The sequence below is a fragment of the Falco biarmicus genome, chromosome 12 (assembly GCF_023638135.1).
Source record: "Falco biarmicus isolate bFalBia1 chromosome 12, bFalBia1.pri, whole genome shotgun sequence".
Taxonomy (NCBI): domain Eukaryota; kingdom Metazoa; phylum Chordata; class Aves; order Falconiformes; family Falconidae; genus Falco; species Falco biarmicus.
The window spans coordinates 9,684,974-9,706,320 of record NC_079299.1 but is presented as its reverse complement, the minus strand read 5'-3'; the positions used below and the strand labels follow the sequence as shown (position 1 = coordinate 9,706,320).

The following is a 21,347-nucleotide window of genomic DNA, read 5'->3' as shown; positions in this document are numbered from 1 at the left end:
CACTCGGACTGGAAGGAGAAAGGTCAACGGAGCACTTGGGTTTATAACAAACTGATGGCTAACTCTACTACGCTGCACCAGATTAAAAAAATAAACAAACCAATCTACATAAGCAAAAACACTCAAAACCATATAAAGTGACTTGGTGGTTCAGGGCGCCGATAACGGGCTAATGTTTTTCAGCTCAAGGTCACTGGCTGAAGTTTGCTCTTGATGTAACTCAAAGTCTTTACAAAGTGCTGCTCAAGTCCCAGCCTATGCAAAAGGCACTTCTGGTCTCTCTGCAGTCCCCAGCGGGCCGGAGCCCACAGGTATTTAAAAAGCAAAAAATGTCATTTCAGCTGGCGCTGCTTAGCAATTCTCAGTGGAGGAGCAAGTGGGCACCGATAGGGCGCTCCTCAGCACCGCTGGGACAGCTTGCCCAGTCTGGGAGATGCCCTGGCTGGGCTCTGCTTCTGGACACGGTGCACTCCTACGGCAAGGGCACCAGCCCCCAGAGCTGCCACTTTGGTACTCCTCACCGCTTTGCTTTGAAATTTGTTTTTTTCCTTTCTATACATGAAAAGGAAAAAAAAAAAATACACATTTTCCTACTTACAATTTGTTGCCCAAATCCAAAGCCAGTGAACCTGTAGTAAAGAGCAAAGCATCTTAAAGGTGACAAAGAATCAGACCCTTGATTCTTTTGCCTGATCAAACTCCAACCCCAGCTGAAGCTCAAATGGGGGTCTTAGCATCATCCATCCACAATTATGATTACACCACTATACATTGTAGACTGTAATAACATTTGCCAGGACTGACATTTCTGTCATCTTCTCACAGGGCTTTTGAAACTAAGTCATGCTGCTAAAGTAGCCTGCAATTCTGAACTACTCCAGATTAATTTAAATGGATTTGCATTTGCATTTCCTTTACTTGTATTAGTTATGGCTACGCACAGTCAGAAGAAGAAATTAATAAAGAGTAAAAATGCAAAAGCCTGTTTTTTCTTTACATCACCAGTAACTGGTTTGAATCTAACAGAACTGATACTTGTGTAAAAGAGTATAAAACAATAAGCAAAGAAGTCTCAAACACTCTACTTGGTAGTAATTATTCCACTTTTTTAGGAGAGGTGAGAAAAATGTCTGCAGACCTGCCTACTCAGTAGAGCATGAATAATGAAAATATCTCTACGCAGCTTGCAACCTTCCATAATGATGGTTGCAGAAGAAGAGTACATTATTAAACACTGTGGCAAATGTGTAGGACATTTATATCTCAGTTCTTTATTTTGCTAGATTTATGTGTTTAGTTAGTTGGGGTCAAAATTATTTGCCATACTTGCGGGTGCAGAATTGCTCTTGCTATTGTCTCAGTTTTTACACACAGAAAGATAGAGATTGTCACGAGGGAAAATCAGACACGGGTTTTAGCAGCAAGGACTTGATTTATTATTGCTTCAAACAAGTTTCATGCATTAAAGATCCCTGTACAGAACATGACATGTTCTTTCTTTAAAAACAGCTACACACTTTAGGACAAGTGACATGATCCAAATGGTCTCGACTGACGTTGATGGCTATTCTAATGCAGCACAGGAATGTCTCCCTGACTCAACATGTTTAACATTTTTTCAAACAGAAAGGAAAAGAATAAAGGGAAAAAACACTTTGGTAAAATGAAATCTCCATTCTGCAAAAATTCAGTTTTCATCTCACTTTCTGTATTGACTGCTATCCCTTCAGCTAAAGAAAGCATTTCTACATACCTACACACACAGAGCCCTCCCTGCTCAGATGTGAATTTCAGCATTTGATAATCATCTGTGGAGGGTCACATCTGAAATCCACTGATCTGGAGGGAATATTTTCCCTCATCTTCACTTGTCTTTAGATCAGGTACATACAGATGTGTTAATTACAGGAAACAAATTGCTAAGTAACACCACTGAAGCAAACCCAGACATTTTTACTGGGAGGAAAACTGACAGAGCTGAAGGGACACAATGGTATCTATCACCCAGGGTACTGGTAACAGTGTTTTAAATTGCTATAACAGAATTCATCTGGAGAAAATCCTAAAGCACTTCGTACAGAACAGGTAAGCACATTTTTAGATGTTAATATAGCTGAAATATTTTTACAGTTAAGTACCCCAAAAAGGCAATTAATTATGTAAAGCTGAAAAGCTAGTTATAAAGCTAGTTTATTATTTTATTCCCTTGCAAACACACGGAACACATGATGGAACACATGAACCTGTCATTTTCACCAAGGTTTTCTTGTTGTTTCTTGTTTGGGGTATTTTTTTCCTCCTCTATATGGAAGACTCTTGTTCTTTATAAGACATGTTATTGTCCCATTATTACAAGAAAGATTTGGTGAAGTTTCTTTTGGATCCCACCAAAACAACATGAAAGGTGACTACAAAAACGGATGAAGAGCGATCTGAAGTGTTCCTTTTTCAAAGGACAAAACATCAGCCACAATGTCATCAATTCTGCTCACACATCAGAATGACATGAGGACAGCAGCAATTATGTAATTCTGAATTTATATCTACGCAAATGGACAGAACACTCTCCATCCCTGAGGTTCCAAGGAGCTACAGACAGCTTAAATACTCTTTCTTCCTTCATCATTTGCCAGCCTAACTTCTCTTCTGCTTTCCTCTTACAGTCCCAGGCTTGTTATGACCCTCTCGTGGCTCTGATTTCCTCTTTCCCACCCACACATCAAACCCTTCCACGGACATGACAAGCTCCCCTGGTCTGCTTCCACGCATGCACTTCAGCTACAACAACTGCTCCTTTAAGTCAACCGTCTCCGCTTCTTCAGATCCAGGAAAAGCAAACTATTTCAAAAAAACAGGAGGCCAGACCGTCACCGGTCACGTAAGAACTGCAACCAGCCAAGCTACGCTGACCTGTGCACACCAAACCAAGGAGGTGGCCTGTTGACCAAAGCAGGTGTTTTCAGTGCTACCCTCAGCTCTTTGGTGCCCAGGTGACCACCACGGCAGGAGAGCACCACCAGCCTCCACACAGCTACCTGGCCAGCAAGGGCTGAAGGGAACAACAGGCTCTGAAACGTACCTGCTACCTGGTGAAGAAAGCCCAGTGCTGTAAGCCGTGGTGCCACCAGTCCCCTCACCGTATTCATCACCAAGTCACAACACACCAGACCATTTTAAACCACAGGAGATTTTTACCTTGCTTTTATTCTATCCCTGTACACATAACCTTTGCTAAGGAACTTATCCTAAAAAAGGGCTAACGCATGAAGTGAAAGCACCTGAGCAGCACCTTCAGTATTATCCCAGGGTGTTTCTTTTTTGTTTTTAAGTGGGAAAAAGAAAACGCAGACTGCTATTTCCCATTTTAAGTCATCAAATGTGTTTCACAAGACACTATGATAAAGCTCAACTGAAAAGCTGCTACATACTGACTGCCGCTTAGCATGCTTTCAGTGTCATTCTTAATCTCCATATAGCAATTGCACGTGATTTCCTAAATCTTCCATTTTGCATTATGGCCCACACCTATTTCTCCTTTGGTTCATCTCTATCTTAAGCTAGGAATGGAAAGAATACTCGTACAAGGGAAGAGATACCAGAACAACTTTTTTCTTTAGCATTCCTCCAAATGGATTCTTAAAGTTTTCCCAGAACATTTTGGTGTGCACAAGCAAGTTGACAGGTTCACAGCATTTACCTGCTGTTTTAGGAAGAGGAATGAAGACGTCGTAGGTACAGAAGAGCAGTACCTTTGGGAGTAAGCTTAAACACTCTGTATACAACTCCAGCAGATTTTCTTAATGTATTTTCACACAATGAGACCACAGGTAGAGGTGTAAGAGCCACTGAGAGCGTAACGAAAACGTACTGCCGATCTGCAAGAACCTCAGCTTTTCCCACATACAGTCAGTGATTGTCTTCCCATGTAAAAATATGGGTGTCCAAATCCCCTCTGAGGTCACAACAGGTGGGATTCTTCTGAGCATGATGTCACCGAAGTTGCTCATCTAGCATCTCCTTAAAGCTGACAGAGAGAGCCAGGTACTTACAGTGTTGCATGTCTCTCTTCTCAAGTAGCCATCTGAAACAAAGATGATGAATTGTGCCCTAGAAAGCCCCGTTCCTCTCCACCAACTAGAAAAATTCAGGGATGGAGAGCTCAGATACAGAAGTTTACACCAGAGTTCTCTAAAGTTAGGCGAAATGAATCCCATCGTAGGAGTTTTTCCAAGGACTTGAAAGAGGAGAGGATTTCATCAAAGCGCTATTGCAAGATAACTGTCATAGTTAAATAAAGAAATAATTCACTTAGCCATGGCTGGCTTTAAGTTGGGCTCGCTTCTCCTTAGGAAAATTGGTTTAAACCTCACATTCAGAATTATTTCACTCTATCTGTTTGCAACAACACAGTAAGTGGGTCAGAACAGAAGATGAATATGAGGATTTTTCCTCTTTGTTCTTGATTTTACAAGTGAGTGACTCTAGGGTCCCATCCACAGCCCCTTAATCTGTCTGTCCCCAGTGGTCTCTCTGTAAAAGCAAAGGGACTCCACTGGGACTTCACCAATCACACATTTTAAAATTATTTAGATTCCTTGATACAAGGACTATGAATATCATATATTAATTTTTCTTCTCACTTAATTTTTCCTTCTGCAGCTCCCTGACATACTTCTAACAAGGTTCTAGCTGGACAAACCACCTTTTTGCTTTTCCTGTTTTTGCAAAGGAAGGCAAAGGAAAAGGCAACTCCCCAATTTATATTTGTCGTTGAGCCTCATTAAGGTTTAAGAAAACCTTTTTGTTAACCATAACATGTCCCCTTGTTTGGTGAACCTCACTGTGAACAATAAGTAGAAGGTCTCACACAAAACTCTCCAGGTGCTATTGGTAATTGCATAAAACCACAGAGACTGAGGACCTTCAAAAAAAAAAAAAAGGCACAGAGCAAGGCGAAGTGCTTCAATAAAAACGCAAAGGGTGGGGTTTTTCTTGTAAGAAATGGATTAGACATAGCTGAACATATTCATACAGGTGTGGTTAGACTCTAACTGCACTGGATTACACCGACATTTATTCACACAATTTAAAACCTTCAGTTAATAAGCTTGAACTCTCCTGGCTTTACTCAGAGTGTATAAGAGATTGACGTACCAACAAAATAAATACTCTCAACATTTCCTTTCTTGATGCTTCTCTTTGACCACTGTCAGGCTACCATTTGCATCTTGAGAGAACAAAATTAAAATCTCTCATACACAGAGGAGGATCCTCCACTTACTTCTCTCTTTTTATTCTCTTACTGTTATCCTCCCCCCGTCATTGTAACGTGATGGCCAAAGAGGCCAGGCAGGCGCATCCCTCTCTGCAGCCGAAATGCCTCTTCATGCGGCTAACAAGTTATTCCCATGATGATGGTCCATACAGTCTAAGCTAGAAGACAGAGACCAGACAGACAAACCGAGCAACATGCTCTCTCACACCTTCTCATCTATCGTGATCCTCTTCCACCCCACTTCTCATCTCTCTCTGGCAGGTAAATATTAACACACCTAACAACGAATGTATTTATGAAGGAAGAAGAACTAGTTATCTGGCATACATGTAAGAAAACAGAAATTAAACCAGACCTGAGAACAGAATGGCAGAAGAGAGGCATTAAAAGAAATGTAAGAAATAGCCAAGACAAGGAAAGAGCTTATGTGTTAAAAGCAGTTCGAATTCATTTTGCCAAAGTTACAGGCACACTTCAATAGCTTAGCGTTGTTCTGACAATGTAAGACAAACGTACACAGGCACATAACCAGTCAAAATAGGTATAGGTTCTTCTGTATCAGAATGACGCAGAGTAACTGGAGAAACCAGAAAATCTGCCACATCAATTTGATGCAGGGAAAGAAAAAAGTTAATATACAGTAATACCATCTGAAAAAAATGGTCCAAAGCGTAATTCAAGGATCACTCCTTGCTTGAGTAGCTGTTTTGTTTCCTGTATACAGCAGGCCATTTTTAATGACACCCTTTATTAAAGTCCTAGTTTGAGAAATCAGCAGAGGTCCAGATTTCACTTGTCTTTGCAAAAATGCAAACCAGCTCACTAACATAAAAAATAATTTTAAAAAGCCTGCAATTTTAACTGAGAGCCAAGTCCAGTCCTCTGTTCCAAACATGAGTGAAATGGGATTGAAAAATCAACAACAGTGAATTATATTCAGCATTTATATCAGCATCCAACAGGATTTAAAAGTATTCCACTTCTTTGGCAGCAACAAACCTGGTTTAGATGCATCAGTAGGCTGGGCTACTTCACCTAATGTCCAGTACTATAGGTGTGAATACTCATGGAAAAGAACATCTGCTTATTCGCAATATAAAAATTATATAATCACGCCACTGACCTTGGTGGATTCACCTCCCTTCAGGTTTCCAGTGAACTCAGATAAGTTGTTCTGTGGCCAAGAATATTGCATCAGCCTTAGCATAAAGTTTTTTCTGATAACTTAGAAACTGTGAAGTCATGGCAGAACAACATCTAGGTGATTTTTTTTTTTTAAAAGCAATTTTAAAAAAAGTATAATTGAATCTCTGCATCTCGCTTGCAGACTGCTTACTTGTGAAAATTACAACCACTGACAGAGATAAAAACTAATACCATAACACAGCTAAGTTTTAAGATAGCCAAACCTCTTTAGGAAAATAAGTTGGAGCACTCCTTGGTCCTTAGGAGTGAATCTCCTACTCCATGTCTTTATGATATCTTTGAAGTATTCGATGCTTGGGGGCAAGAAAGAAAAAAAAAAAGAAAAAAAAACCCCACACAGAAAACCCCCGATTAAAAATATTGAAGCATTCTGTGAAGATATCACCCTTTCATTCCTTTTGGCCAGCTACAAATTGTCAGGCTGTTCAAACCCCTGACACTATACCAATCCCCAATGCCTGAATGACATTCATCAAATAATTTCCTAATGAAATGTATTAGAAACCACTTAGAAAAAAACATATCTGTCTAATTTCCCAGAACAGACTAGAGGCTTAATTTTGTTCTCAGCTACACTGGAGTAATTCTAGAATAACTTAATTAATGACACTGAATTACTGAAATTCTCATAGCAGCATATCTGGAAGGTGAATTTGGTTGTGGGGACAATGGATTATGAAGACTCAAGGTGCAAGATTCAAGCTCCAAATATCCAGCTGATGTAGAGCTGCTGTCTTTCTTCCTTAGCACAGGGCTGGGGTTTGGGCAGAGGCCATTAAAACAGGTTTTTTCCTGTCATTTGATGGTTCTGTATCACATACAGATACCAAGTTACAAACACAAAGTAACCCTGAAGTTGCTCCAAAGGACAGCACTGTTGGGATGGAGGACAAGTCAGTCCAAAGAGTCTCAAAAGCCTCCTTGGCAGCTGCTCTCCCAGCGGCACGAGCAGGGCACAGCTTGCAGTCCAGCCCACGTGTTAAAAATCATCATTATCATTAGCCAGGGGTAGACGGAAGGCTTCTAAGCAGACAAGCTTTATCATACACTGCTGAATTATAAGACCAATCACCAATGAAATAACATTTGCAAAAAAAAAAAAAAAAAAAAAAAAAAAAAAATCAAACCCACAGGGACAGAAAATTCCAAGAAAAATTATCTCTCTTTTTCCTTGTCCAGAGGAAAAAAAGCCTCCATACATCATCACCAGATCAGCAGTGGTCATATACACATTGGGTTTTTTTAAGGTATCAGGATATTTTCCTTTTAGGAAAAATGGTTATAGATCAGTTAAAACAAAATCATGGAAGATGTCTTATCAACTGGAAAGGCTAAACACATACAGTATTGTTGCTGCTAATCTGCCTGGAAAAGGGAGTGAAAACTAATAGATAGGTTTAAATTTATATAGGCTTATACACAATCATTTTTTTGTAGCACGATATAGTCTTTGTCTTTGGAGCATAATGGAAAATATTGTAAGTCTCATGTTAAAGGCAGCTTCTACAATAGGGAACTGACTTTGAATCCAGCCTGTCCTACATTTCCTGTGCACATTTGGGTCATAAAAATCTCATTTATATATCCTGTTCCTCTATTCTTGGCCATGCCTTTCTTATAACATGACTGTATAAGCTAATATACAAAAACTATCTGTAAGGCCTACACCAGGATGCACTCTATGGGTCTCGAGAGACCCTTTACTGTTCGTGTCTCGTCCTATAGATTTGGAAGTTAAGGTCTTTGTTGTATTCATATAGGTTTTCAGTTTCAGAAGGTTTGTTAATGAAACACATTTCTAAAATGTATTCTACTTCTATTTTTAGTGAACCCCAAACCTGCCATACCTTGTTTTTTCCCCACCTAGAAGTCCATCAGCTAGATCTTTAACTTTGGAAATCCGCAGAGGGCAAAATGATGTCCAAGAGTAAACTAGGAAGCATAAAAAAAGTCTAATAATTTTCCATCCAAAGAGCCGATGACAGCCATGTTATGGCAACTGCTCCTTAGAACAAGGGACAGCATACAGTGTAACAGTCACAGACCATATTTACTTGCGGTAGTGCTAAAACGGCCACAAACTGCAACAAAAATTGTCCACATGTGGACTGGAATAAAATGCTAAATTATTGCGTAGACATAAGACAAGAAACCAATATTATCGCCCAGAACACATCAGGTCACCGATAAATAACTTGTATTAGAGGAAACACCAGCAAAACAAGCAAGAAAAGCTAGTCTTTTTCTTCTTTTTCAGGAGCAGAAGATATTCATCGCTGCAGCTAGCACAGGGGTTTAGACACGATATCCTGAGGGGAGTTAAGGTCTCCTTCCTCATGCAGATTACAGTCTAATACAGAGATCACCTTGTGGATGCTTTGCCTCTCTTTTAAAGCCGCAGACACCGTTTCTCTTCACTTTCACAATCATAAGGCTGGAGCAGCAACAAGAGTTCATTTGGAAGCACTTTATTAGAAAACCACGTCGGGTACTGTTATCTACCGTTCCGTGTAGCCTAACAGTTGGAAATGAGATTTTTCCAGCAGCATGATACCTACCAGCTACCCACAGCCCACCTCACAGAACTTCTCAGATCATAAGATGAAAATCCCTGGACAGATCAGTGGTCCAACTTGTTTCTTTATGTCCTAGATTTCTGGCGTCTCAGACTCCCGTACGAGCAGAGCTCTCATTTGAAAATCCCATTTTCTCTCTGTATTAAGAGTAATGGTTTCTCTTGCACATGAGAATAATAGCTTCCTTTGTACATGCAGATTATATGTTCACAAAAAACCCCCACAAACAAAAGTCCATCAGGGGGTTGCAATAAAGGTATACGTGCAAGCTAATAGAAGCAGTCAGAGCTGGAAAAATAAGGGACACAATGAAACACTTTCTGACACAGGTGCTTGCCCAGCCAGGAACCCATTAGCACCTTGTCAAAAAAGCCCCTAAGCACACAAAAATATGAATTTGGAAGTCATAAAATCCAATGGACATACACAATTAAGTGACCAATGAAAACCTGTCATCATCTCTCCCTGTTTGGAACATAGCCAGAAATGACTGGTGGGAAGGAAAAGATAATTTGGAAATATCTCAACCTCAACTCCTAGTGTGTACTGGCAAGGGAAAAAAAAAAAAAAAAAAGAAAAACAAAAGATGTCACACAGCAAAGGGTAAGAGAGAGGAAAAAAAGAGTGGTTTGTGGCAATATCTCCATTAATTTTACGAGACTTATGAAACCTGAAGCTGGGCAGTGACTGTTGATTTAGCAGGATCTAGGGGCAAACTTATTGAGTATCTCCCACAGTTTCCATACGGAGCAAGATACAAAGCATCTGCCAAAGACCCAACATCCCTACCTTCACAGTCTCCCACATCAGTTGTCCCCAGTTCCCCTAGGTCACTTCGTCTGCTGCGGCTACAGCTACTGTTGTCTATGTTTTCTGTACCTCGGTTTTCCTAGTCCTCCAGTGTCAGTCACTCCTCGACAAATCCAGTCTCACACCTTCCAATCCAAAGCTTCACCACAGCATGAAAACTACTTACATCTTGGCTGTCAAACTTGACACATAGCGAGCTTAAAGCTTTAGTCTAACTAAAAACATGTTTTGCTGGGCTTCTGGAGTCAAACCTCTCTGGTCACAGCTCGTCATCTTTGTCTTCTTCCATTCAAAAGTCTGTTTAAAACTTGTTTATCCTTTCTAGGATTCTACCAGGAATCCACCCATGTGTAACTTCATAACATAAGCCTTTAATTATGGAAAAAGAAAAGAGCCCGCATGAGAAATCAACACACCCACTCTTAGCAGCACACCTCTCCCCACCCTGTTCGTCTTGATTATACATACTTAGGTGGGAAACTGTTTATTATCACCAATTATGGAGCAACTCTATCCTCGCTGCAGAACCCTGTCATATTGCAGATTGCACAAGTACTGTAAAATAAGACAGTCCTTGATGTAAAGAGCTTTTGGCAAGGCTGCCATGGAGAGGACTTCTGGTATTCACTGCCCAGGACACCTCTCTGGAACCCCTTTGCTGTTCACCATACAAGAAAAAGAGGGGGGAAAACTTCAAGAGAAAACATGCTTCTAAAAGTAAGTATCAGACATAGTTAGAAACACTGCTGGATGTAGATTTTAAAGTAAAAGTTGGAACATCTCAGTGATTTTCACAGGATCAATACCTTCCTTCCCTATGTTGTTCATTACATAGTCACTGCAAAGCACAAAGAGACTCGGAAAACTGATCTGACAGGCACTTGGAAATACCCCTGTTTTCAAGGCTTAAGAGAATTAAGGGCCTAACTCTTCCACCAGCACGATTCAGAAATAAATGCAAAGAGTCACCTGCCATTATGCTGCTGTAAAACACGGATGCAGCCGAGATGTTGTGCTTGCTCCAGTGAAATAACTTCAGTAACACGTGCAGATTGACATGCAAATAAACCTCTTGAAATTGCACCAAGAGAGGTGGAGAAAGACAATCTTGATTAAAATTTTTTGAAGGACACTACTATGAGGTGCTTAGTTATGATCAGCTCAACATAAATTATCATATAACCCATTTCCAATGAGAATGCAATATGAGCTAAATTTTACATTGATTTATAGCTTATGAAGGCTTCACTGAAAACCCTGGTTGTTTCAAAAGTCCAGGTCAGTGCAGAATTAAGGTTTGTTTTCTTTCATTAAACAGCTACAATTGTGCATTAGGGGTGGAAGGTCATAGAAATAACAAGAAAAGGACTTAAAAAATTATCATCCCATGTAAGGAAAAAATTATTCCCCTGTGCAAAGTCCTAAACCTGTGTTCAGTTTGGCCTGAATTGACTGCAATGATTGATAAAATGTAAAAGATGATGTCATTGATTTTTGAAAAGAAATACAGTAATACAAGTTATATCTGAAGTCTTTCTCTTTTATTCACAGATTCTAGATGCCTTTTTTCAGACAAAAAGCCTCCACCTGCATCAAGTCCCCATTTAGTCTGGAAGTCTGCAAAGAGCAAGCAGTGGCCTACCTTAAACAGCAATGAAAAATGCGTTTCCCTCTTCTGCTTCAGAGACGCTGTGAAATCTGCTAAAAACCACACAGACTCTAGCAGAGTCTGTGTTCTGGTCACAGCTGTGACATATAGCCAGAGAAAAGGCAGAAATTTGGATTTATTTGCATGGTGTAAATGGATCAGAGTCAAAGCTCAGGGCTGAGACTGTGTGACAAGACGAGCAACTTGCAAAACTGATTATTAAAAGGCTGTCCCACACGAAACAACAGTCACACGTGGGGATTTGGATTTTTCAAGGTACTTGGGTTTTGTCTGTAGGTGTTTTTTTTTAAAAAAAAATTATTATTACATGTCATTAATCTGTTCAGGCATTATCTCCCTTTAATTCTGCTCATTGCTTTTAATAGTGTATTTCAAGATATCGGCAAAGTATCTCGCTTTTTTCGTATTAGCTCCACTCATGCAACCCTTAGAGCTCAAAGTCTTGTGTGATTAATAGCTCTGCCAGCAATTCCTATTTAAAAACTACGCCTATTTTACCTCTTTCTACCCTGCCTCTGATTTTCCTCTACTCCGCGTGCAGAATCCCCATTGCCAGTGTCTTCATGCAACCCAAAACTTTTTCTCGGTATTCTTTTTCCACTTGAAGGTGGCCCTGTCGATTTTGTTTGACTGGATAATAATCAAACCACTTAAAAGCACAATCCTACAAGTAGCTGAGTGCCCGCTACAGATGTACGCTGAAAGCAGTAATTCAGTGCCTTTGAAAAAGCTCAGCACCTTGCAGGATGGTATCAGTATGTTTCAGCTTGCTAAGCTATGATTTGCCTGCACCCCTTTTTCTTGCCAAGAAGTCGGCATTACCTCTACTCTTGGATTTCAAGAAAATAAGGTATTTAAACAAGATCACACAGGATCTGCCACCAAGCAGGCAATGCAGGCACCTCATTGCAAGCCTCCTAAGAGGGAACTAGAAGTGTGAGTTAGGTATTATTCTGTCACTCCCTGACAATTTTTTTTTTAATTTTTATGTATGCGTATGTATATATATGGTGCTTCTTGACTCTTTTTAGGTAGCCACGTCTCCTCAATATCTCATTCAGGTGTAGCACGGAAAAGTCTAACAACCCTGGGCTGGCAGCCAAGCTTGCCAGTGACTGACGCTCGTTTAACTGAGCAAAGATTTGCTCTGCTCCAAGCAGGAACCTGACTGCACAAGGACCGGCAGTGACAGCGAGGGTGCAGGCTTGCATCCTAACAACACCGCTTCCAGCTTGTGTTCAGGCAAGTGGAACCAGCACTTAAGCTGAATGCTAAAAGGCTTCAATCTTCTGCTTCTTTCCAATTCACCTCCTGTATAAACCCAGGACTTTCTAGTGAGAGTGCCACATTAGGGTAGTTACATCGCTAATCCGGGCATAATTTTAAGCTCAATGAAAGGTGATTTAAATGTTGAAGGAGGAGAAAAGCAAAGGGAGGCACAGAAGAGAGGAGGTAGAGGGGAATGAATTGCTTAGAATACATTTTAAAAAATGTATTCTTGCCAGTAAATGACAGAAATAAATCAGCAGCATGAAGTCACTGGTAGCTGGATTTAAAACAGAGTTTATGACCATTTGCTAAGGGGCCAACATAAAGCATAAGCAAAACTAATAAAAATACAGCTTCCACGAGCAATGATAATGTTAAGCTTTTGGAACAAATTCTTTGATTTAGATGAAATTACACTTCTCCAAACACAGACTACAGGAAAATTCAACAAAATCTCCGCCCCAAAGGTTTTACTGTCTAACTAGTCAATGACCTGGAAGGGGTGGGTGGGGGGGTGGGGGGTGCGTGCACAGCGGGGTGGGTGCAGTAACAGAAATAAAACCATGTAGAGTGAAGTCTCTGCCCAGGAGGAATATATGGATACCTAAATCTCCTTGCCTCACTTGGTGACAAAAAAAAACTCCACAAAACCAAACAAAAAAGAACACAACACACACCTCATTTTCCATGGAGAACAACTGAAGAATTACAGCATTTGCGTAAGCAATTTCATGGTTATTAAACAATTGGCCCCCCAATCTCTCGCTGTCTCTTTTTTTTTTTTTTTAAGAGAGGATACTTTTTCTTTAAGAGAAGTAATTAAAAGAGGCAAAATGCTCTGGTCGTACTTCGTTTTGAACCCAGGTGGACTAGTAAGCTGCAGAAGAGTTGTTCTCGTGCACCTGATTTCATCAACATTCCCACAGTTTTGGAATCTAGTCTCTGGTGCTTTTCAGTCTTGGAGAAGTTGCTAACTATGACCCCATTTATCAAACAGACTAGCAATGTACTGGTCAAAGAATGCATCCTTTACATATCCAGTGGCCTGACGTTGGGTTTGATGTGCAAGAAACACTGTACCAAGCTGCGAACAGTAATGACGTTAGCCTAGCCTGTGGACTGAGATAACCTCTTAAACTTTTCATCTCTTAAAACTTCAGTTTACATTTCAATTAGGTCACAAGCAAAATCCATTTGGTCATGTCAATCTACAGATGATATAGCTTGATCATAAAAATCATCACAGAGCTAAGTACAATTGGTAATCTCTTAGCAGGCAAAGATGCTCTAAATTAGAAACGTGTGGGTGGGTTATGCATCTCTACTATCTGTCTGCAGTAATCCATCCGCTAAGTACTTTTTTTCATATGTTATTCTTAAAGTGAATATAAAAGTGAAAATAAAAATGAAAATAGAAATAGCCCAACTAAAGTATACTAAGAAATAAACATCAGTGGGAATGGGCAGGAAAAGCAAGAGTGGAAGTGAAGCCTTCTCAAAGAAAGCCCTTACAGTCCACACACACCCGAGAGATCCTGTGGCCAGATTTCTGCCTCATCTTCCACGAGACAGAAAACCAAAGATCACCAAAAACCTTGGCACCTTTAATACTGAAATGGCTTCTGCCTCCTCCTTTCTCTCTCCGGGATTTTTTGAAGCTGGATCTTATAATTGAAAGCCAGTGGATTAAGCATAACACATCAAACCACTGTTAACACCCAGTCTCCCGCAAGGCTGAATCCTAACAACTCTGTTTTCTGCCTACAGTATGTGCAAGCAAGTGGAACCACCACATGCACTGCATGCTAAAGGCCACAGCCTTTGTCTTCTCCAAGTTCTGTCTATTTCAGAGGCTAACATGCTGCAATTAGTCTAATTAATGTGAAACAATGAGCTGTGTTACCACTTATCAAATTGATTGTTCCCCTATCAAAACAAAACAGGCTGGCTTTTTGATGTAATTTCAAGAGATGATTTGAAATGTCATGTTGCTGCAAGCCAATTACCTTATGACTGGAGTCACGGTCAACAGAATACATAATTAGCACGAGTTTGGGAAGGCTGCTTACTGCTAGTATGCTAATTAACTGTCTTTTGTCATAAAACAAAAAGGTTGTAGCTAGGGTTGTGAAATAGGTCTTTTTTATTTACATTTCTTTGTGCTTATCAATGTGAGGCATGACAATGCAAAAGAATGGAAAATTTTAATTCCACTACTTCAAATTAAAACTGAGCCGCAAGGTCAGGTACAGCGTTGGGCTACAAGCAACGCTCAGCTCTCCCTTGCGTGACACGCAAGCTGCACCCTCTGCCCAAAGCGCAGCAAAATTAAGCACCGAGTGAATCTCACACCAAAGAGCCACCACGTAGCACCTACGAAAGGAGGAACGGGCACTCCATGGGTACCAGATGCTCCTTTCCAGGAAGGAGGAGGGTGCCTGCGAGAGCACAAGCGCCACCCTGCCAGCCCCAGGCTGCTCACCGCACCTTTACAAAAGCACCCTCCAGAAAGCTGAAAAAACTACACTACACACAAATGACGCTATTATTTCTGCTTGAGCGTGGTGCTCAAAGAGTGCTTAACGAGGGCGCGTGGGATAGCAAATGAACCCTGCCTGTAAGTAAAAAGCTTCATAACTCAGCTGCTGGCACCTCCTCTCTGTCGCCTCATTTGTGTGATAAATGTTGTATTCCTCAGGCATTCGTTACAGGGCTCATCCTGCACGGTGCTGGGTGCCCTCTACAGCTCTAGGTTTCAGGGAAAGCAGAGGAGCTCATTACTTTGCAGGACAGAAATCTACCAGAAAGAATCCAAACTTCAACGCCGGCGATCAGCAGCTCCCGACCTGCCTTCTCCCATCCCGCTCATCACTGCTCCACACACAGCCACGCTGTCACGCCAGGGAGACGGAGGGCAGGAATTAGCTTAGTGAATCATTGTTAATTCCTACCAAATTAAACGCTGGTTTTCTTTCTCCTGCCTATAATTCAGCACTTTATCTAAGGTTTTGCTTGGCCTGAGCAACTCCCGAGAGCAAGGTCTGGAATCACTGGAAGTTTTAATGATGTTGTTTTTCTAACAGCTGCTGACTTACGAATCCTCCTATTTGTCGTAAAAACGATTTTGTTTCTCCGTGCATGCTTGGTTTGAACCACTACAGAGATAACTCTCTTGCTTCTTGATAGCCCTTAAAAGCGAGAGAGATGTGTAAATCACTCTCTTACAGAGAAGAGAAATTAAGTGTTAAAAAACTTGATCAAGAAGTTGTCAAGCTTGCCTTTTCTGAAGACTTTGTTTAGATTCAAACCCAGTCTACTCCAGGTTCGTATGAAAAATTGCAAAGTTTCAAGTACAGGAATGGCATAGAGTGGATCATCTTTAAAATTACAATATGGAATCAGTAGGCATTGCTAAGTTATTTTCCTAATTTCTCTCTTCTAATCCGAACTGAACTCAAATTGTAATAAAATTAGGTATGCGTGCAGGAAGGATAAATTTTTATCTTAAATGATGAAACCTATAACGAATAGGAAAACACTCATTTCTTCTGGTGCTGTCATTTACTAGAATCAACATCATCCTTCCTGTCTTTATTCAGCAGAGAAAACAAAGCTAATCCCAATTTCTAAAGAGCTGGCTAATAAAGGAGTCAAGGGATCATTAGTCTAATTAACTCATTCCTGTTTTCAGTTTACATTTCATTATGCTATTACACTCTTTGAAATGTCAATTTTTAAATACCATAGAAAACTGTTTAACACATTATGTCCAACATTTAAGATATTATGTTCAACAAATCTAAGGACATATAGAACAGTTACTCAATATTAGTAAATTAATAGTATCCAGGTACACAACTAAACATCTCCCAGCTAGACATTTCCGTAAACTTTATTGATAGAAAAATCAGGGAAATATTTCAGTGACACTTGGCCCCTTGCTTTAAAGTGGTGCTTTTGCTACCCGAGTATTTCATAATAGTCAGGTAGATGTCCTTTCATCCACTTCTGGTAATCAGACAATTTTATTCTGAACAAAAAAAAAAAAAAAAAAAAAAAAAAATCAATTGGGACACCAAGCTACAATTTCCTGACGGTTGTTTCTTCTTCTTTTTGCTGGGTGTCTTTCTATAGCCTAATATAATGAGTCACTTAATGTCTTTTAAGTCAATTTTTAAATTGATTGAATGAGTCATTGAGTCATTGACTGTCTTTTAAGTCAATTTTTAAATAAATGCAACTTCTGTTAAATTGATGGTAACTTCTATAACCAGCTGTTTGCAAACAATCAACCTGAGTTAACAGTGCAGGCTTGTACTGCTACACTTGTCCGGAGAAGTGCAAGTTTCATTAAAAGAAATAATAGAATAGTTCAAGAAATTAATAATACGTGTGTGCACACAAAAGAAAATAGGAAGAGAGAAACTCACACGCTCCCATTTGCCCGTGGGCGCCTCTGAACATCTCACGTGTACTGGCTACCTACTTGCTGGGGAGAAAAGAGCTTTTGCTTGGCATTTAATCCAGTAAATCACTAAACGCGTGTAACACTACACATGACTTGTCCCCGAGCATCTCTTGGATTATTCACATGTTTAAAGTAGACATACATCGCAAACTGCTGGACCGCAGCCTGAAGTACAGAGATGTTTTGCCCATGTGCTGCTTCGTAGTGAAACGTCTCCAGGAGGCTGGGATACCTGAGCAATTCAGATGGGCATGACTGGCACTACCTCCTTGGTATCCTCCTTTCCAAATGCCCCGTGATGAGATGCCCCCACCACCTGCCCGAGACTCCTCCAAAGAACTCCTTCCTCCTATGAATTTGCACAGTACCTACACCAACCATCATCTCAGTAGGTGACAGAATCAGGCTATACGTGCCAGGGTACACCCATAATGTTCTCCCAGTGAAAATGTCAGACATCGTGATTCCTTTGTATGTATTTTAAGGGATGCTAATGACTGCTTGCACCGACTCCAACTCATAGGCAAAATGAAGACAGACACATTGAAATGGGAATGAAGCATGACAGCAACTCTTACATAAATACAATCCAGGCATCAATTATATCTGCTACAGCATGGGCCCAGTTATTAGTCATGCTGGATAATAGGTAAAGAGATCTGATCCTTACATATGTGTGAATCCTCTGTTGAGCATCCAAGATTCACCAAGACGCTATTTTAAAACTTTCTGATGTTATCTGGCCCTTACCTACAGCAAAAAGCTTACTAGTTAATTCCCGGGTTATTTTAATTTCTGAGAACTGGAATTTAGTCTTCTGAACAGCCTGGACCCTCATGAGACCAGTACAGCATCTCTACGACATCCTCTAATTGTGACAGTGCACTAACACAGGTTTAGCTCTTCTATGCTATAGATGCTACAGAAATCAAGTTTGTTTTAGTATCCACCTGTTCAGCCTATTGCAGGAAAAGAAATCCTTGCTGATCCTTAGCAAACAGAATGCGTGGCTAGATATTTCACTGTTTGAAGGAAACCACGCTGCTGCTCGTGATCAGTGTTTTTGTGTAGCTGTCCTTGCATTCTTGGAGGGAGGAGCATTCAGCTTTAGGCACCCAAGTTTGAAAAGTTTGAGAACGCAAGCTTACCTTAGAAACCTCTTACCTGGCAAGACACAAAACTCCACCTCAGGATGAGACGCCAATTAAGATATATTTATTCAAAATTTGAAATTGAGGGGCAATTTGAACAGCGGCAACCATTCACAATGAACCCTATGTTATGGAATCCATGCAATGCGTTTCTGGGATAATAGTACAGGAACCCCAGATCTGCAGGAAGCAGAGAGGATGCTACCATTCTGCTTTCTGTCACCAGGAATAACACTAGAGGAAAAGAAGTGCCTTTAAAAAGATGTAAAGGAGGACTGCAAGTGCAGTGCACGGATTATTTTTAATGGCTTAACAAGATTAAACCACATCCATTAATTAATGTATTTTGAGAAGGCTAATGAAAAACAACATATCTATCTTTTAAAAACATAATACACATATCTTAAGTATCAGCTTTGCTTCAGGAGGACTGAATCCAGATAGGAACTGTGGCTAACAAGGTACCTGATAATGCTGCCGCAGTAGGCTGGGAGCATTAGCTCTCATTAATTCATGTTCTTAGTGTTATTCAGCATCACCGCCTGACCCGAATGTGATATAACAGGATGTGGCATGCCAGAATGCATCACAACATGTTCAGAATCGGAAAAAGCAAACAAACCCTCAACAACTAAACTTCCCTGCAGCCCCAGTATGGAGTTCAGCATTCCCAACTGGACACAGTCTTAGCTTTATTATCCATGTCTTATACCTCCCGTTGGCTGTTCAATTACTATTTTCTCTCACCTGTTTTCTAAAGCAGCCAAAGCAGGTCAATGCATTTTCACTTAAGAACAAAAGCACAGGATGCCGCTTAAAAGCTTTGACTGTCTGGGGTCTTTTAATTTCTTTCCCTCCGTGTGTGTCTAACCTGGTGCCACCCAAATCTAGCACTGTCAAGTGAAGACCAAGGTGATTAGGAGATACACACTGTTATTTTAGTAAATGCCTTAAAAAAATATTAAAAAAATATTTGGACCTGAAACAAGCCTGAAACATTAGAGCAAAGGCAAGTACAAAAGCAGGAGCTACAGCACCGTACGCCCCGTCTAACAAGGTGTTGAGCACCAAAGCCCAGGGGACTCTTGGTGCTCTCGCTGTGAAGATTAGACAAGAGCACTCGCGCAGGACACAGCAGGAATATGAAGGGACATGAAGTGAGCAATCCCAGCAGACAGCCTGTTGAAATGTCAGTCAGGCACTCTGCCTCCACCACCTTTCACAGAGCTAAACATCTCTTTATGTCAGAACAAATTGGGCAATCCTCAAATCTTTTTTTCCTCTCCCCTGACTTCAATGCAACAACGAGCGCCAGGAAGGAGAGCGGGAGGGAGCGCTCACAGACAGTTCAGTTCACTTCACATGAAAGCGCCCTGACACGCTACAAGACTGAATACTGATATTGGCAACTCTTACAATCTTATCAGAGAGGCAGGAGCAGCAGCAGGCAGCGTGCTACAGACCTTCCCCTTTCCAATTACACTGGATGGCTGTTCCTTTCCCAGGCATCCCACAATGTCCTTTGAAAATAAACTCCTGGGCTTGATCAAAGGCCACAAAAGCAAACATGTCATTTCCTTATTTACGAGCATATTTACTTTTGTCATCTTTTTCTTGTTTCCACTCCTACCTTCCCTCGTTAGTCCATTAAGGAGGTCTAATTTAAGTGGCGTCTAGCACAGTGCTCAAATGGAGACTGGTGAGCGACCGCAATCTTATTTTAAACTATTTGCTTTCACTTGCAAAATTCTGTACAGGGTGTTTGGTTGGGGTTTTTTGACCACAAAAACATACGCAGAAGTTATTTTTGCAGTATAGCAGTAAAGAAACGTTCCAACTGACTTCTGTGAATGTTAGAGAGGTCTTAGTTTGACTGTATAGAGGTACAAGAATTACTGTGATTTATTTTTTTTTTAATTTGATTCAACACATAAAACATTGCCTTAAAAATCATCAATTTTCATTCTTAAAAAATAAAAAGAAGGAAAAAAAATAGCAGCATCAAAGGAAAACAGAAAACTTAACCCAGCCAAGATGAAGGACTCTGAAATCACTGGAGCATCAGCCTCCAAGAACAGCAAGACTAAGCTGCTAGTTCACCTTTAGGTTATAAAAGGTGTCACATAATAAAATCTATTATAAAATACATATCTATCTAAAAAAAAACCCCAATGCCATAAAACACACCAACAAAAAAAAATATCTGTGGTTTTAAAAAAAAATGCAAAGTGAGTATCGATAATAAAATATAATTAATTGGTCACTGTCATGCCTAGCCACCTATTCTTTAGATCACAGGCTTATTGCAAGCATGATCATTTGTACAGAATGATCAATTCCTAGGACGTTAATCTGGATAATAATTTCTAAAAGTTGCCTAAAAGTTCTAATGTTAATTGATCACAGTTAAAGATCAGATGCATTACATCACAATTTCAAGTTCCTATTTATGACATTCTGGTAAGCAAATGTCTTGTGTATGGTACAGACATCACCAGACCATTTACTGCCCATTACTGCCAAGAAATGAAGCCCATGCTAGAGTAAACTGTGCAGTTTTCTGGCATTCATTAAAGGAAGAAAGCTTTGTAAGAAAAAAGAAATACCACTGATTTTTACAGGTGTTTAATAAAGATAAGCTGAAAAAAGGGTTCCTATTTTAAGCTTGGTGATAGCTAAAAATGCATTCAAATATGTTCAAAAGCAATCTGAAGTCTCCTAAAAATGGGTGTTTAAAAGTATTCAAGAAAACAGTAAAAATGCAAATAATATTTGTCACATTATTGTAGGATATGGGACAAAAATGCTCATAAATTCAAAGAACCCTGCTGAGGCAAACTGCATTTCATTTAAATATGACATTATTTGGGAGTCATTAAAACAGGAGTAATGTTTATCAGTTGCATTGTAAAGGTTAGTATGA

The 21,347-nt window shown here is 40.2% G+C and overlaps 1 protein-coding gene across 29 annotated transcripts in view; it reads right to left on the bottom strand.

Moving 5' to 3' along the window:
- Positions 1-21,347, bottom strand: part of ESRRG (estrogen related receptor gamma) — a 408,522-nt gene that overhangs the window by 201,723 nt on the left and 185,452 nt on the right. The window lies entirely within an intron of this gene.